Source organism: Gasterosteus aculeatus, chromosome Y (genome assembly GCF_964276395.1).
Source record: "Gasterosteus aculeatus chromosome Y, fGasAcu3.hap1.1, whole genome shotgun sequence".
Lineage (NCBI taxonomy): Eukaryota > Metazoa > Chordata > Actinopteri > Perciformes > Gasterosteidae > Gasterosteus > Gasterosteus aculeatus.
Genome location: NC_135709.1, coordinates 12,910,009 through 12,912,139, shown reverse-complemented (window position 1 = coordinate 12,912,139; position 2,131 = coordinate 12,910,009). Strand labels below are relative to the sequence as shown.

General features: G+C 47.5%; 1 long non-coding RNA gene across 1 annotated transcript; it reads right to left on the bottom strand.

The window, feature by feature from the left end:
* Positions 1 to 822: 822 nt before the first annotated feature.
* LOC144390738 (uncharacterized) lies at positions 823 to 1,552 on the bottom strand. The gene is made up of 2 exons (XR_013454583.1): positions 1,443 to 1,552; positions 823 to 1,336 (listed from the first exon to the last, which is right to left on the bottom strand). It is a non-coding gene; the product is annotated as an uncharacterized LOC144390738 (long non-coding RNA).
* Positions 1,553 to 2,131: the final 579 nt, after the last annotated feature.

Here is a 2,131-nt window from a genome sequence, read left to right as displayed (position 1 = left end):
GGCAAAGAGGAGATTACTTATGAATTCAGAGCGCGTTAACTGGAAAGTATTGCATGCACACCGCGCCCCCCCCACCCCCCCCTCTTCTTCTTTTCATCCTCACAACAATACGACATCATCACCAATGCACATTTCTCTCTCCTGCTGTTTATCCTTCTATTTCCGTGATCACACTCTCACACACACACACACACACTCCTCCTCAGCAGTTGTACATTATGGAGTGGTAACCGGGCAGCATCTAATTGCAATAATTGGAAGAATGTACCGATCAGCTTGTTTGAACACCTGTTAGCACTACATTTCTCTCATAGCTTCACATTGTATGTGCTCTGTCACACCATTTGGTGCGTGCGCGCGTGTGTACATGTGTGTGTGTGGGGGACCCTGCCAGAGGGACGCTGCCTGTCACGGACTCATCCCGATGTGATTCACCCAGAATCATTTGGGGGGAAAAAATGAAATAAAATAAACAATGTGATTTTGGCCTTCACACTTTTCAAGCTGTCATCACCAGGTTTCCATTGATTCGTTATAACGTACTGAAATAACACGTCTGTTGGAGAAGATACAGTTAGCCGGTGTGTGTGTGTGTGTATGTGTGTATGTGTGTGTGTGTCAGCTGGTGAGAAATTGCTTCCCTCTCTATGCTTGCTGGGGGGCATCTGGCCAGATGTGTGGAGCTGTCCGCCGCTCGGGGTGCTGATATTCTACTCTGCAATACTTTTCTTTTCTTCTCTCTTTCTTCACGCTGTAATTTCAACGCAGCATTATAAAGAAAAAAATTCAAGGACAAGGCTTTGTTAAGAACAAAGTCATACATTTATTTATTTATTTTTTTACCGCACGTCACTCTGTGCCCTTTAAAGCCCCCCATGTTTTAAAAGACAACTCTCTCTCTCTCTCTCTCTCTCTCTCTCTCTCTCTCGCTCTCTCTCTCTCTCTCTCTCTCTCTCTCTCTCATTCATCTGTCCAAATTACAGGAGACAAGCTATTGATTGAGTCAACAGCTGTTGTCATTTGACCACATGGTTCCCAAACAAGCTGTGAGAAGAGGAGATGCAGATAATCCATCGGAGGGGGGGCGCAGCAGGGAAGCCAAGATGAACCCCCGCTTTCTTCACCCCGTGAATCTAATTACGCTGCTATTTATGTGACTTGGAGGCACCGTCCACTTCACGTTACTTTACTGTTTTTGTTTTGTTTAATATACGTGAGAAAAGCCCACTCTTGCACTCATTAGTTTGGACTCCCGAGTATTGGAAGTCTGCGATCGGTGTGTTCACTCACCTGTTGATATGCAGGTCAGTCGACGCCCAATGCCTCATCTTCACATCTAGAGCGCGATGAAAGAGAATAAGTGCATGAGGCAGGGGAAGATGAGCGCCCGGGGAAATTGTTTTTTTGCCAACACGAGCGCTGCTGAGAGTCCTCCCGCTCACCTGGCCGCTCCCGGTGCGTCTCCGCTGCCGCGCCGGATGGAGAGATGGAGGAAGTGCGGTGAGTCTGAATCAGAAAGCCTCCGGTTGCGCTGCTGCCTGCTCCTTTAAAAAGCCTCCACTGGTCCAATAGAAGGTCTGTCAGCCCGAGGGGACCTGACGTCACTCCCCCCCCCCCCCCCCCCCCCCCCTCTTCCGCCACACACACACATACCCATTCGTTTTGAACTATAGGAGAAATCCCATTTGCGTTATTTGCTTGACGTGGAAGGAACACTGAAGTCTCTCTGACGATTTCTAACTTAAGAGATTTAACAATAAAAAGCATGCGTGTCAGTGCAACATAGCGATGTTTTGCTGCTCCATGATGTCCTGATGAAATGAACCCAAGATCGTTTCACCTTTGCCATAATTAGTATCAGCAGGAAGACGTGCAGAAAAAGAGAGGCAAGTGCGTCATGTGGTGCTAGAGAAGTGAATCGTGCAACAGGCAGCAGCTCTAAATATACTTCTGCTGCATTTCAGAGGAAAATATTAATATCAAATATATCAAAAACGCCGCTGGTGACCCGGGTCATGTTGCTGTTCTCGCTGGAGGGAATGGAGGCGAGTCAGAACCAGAACCAGGGGAAGACCGTCGCAGTAAAATGAGGTTTTTCTAAATGCAATGTGGTGCTATAAAACACTACCGC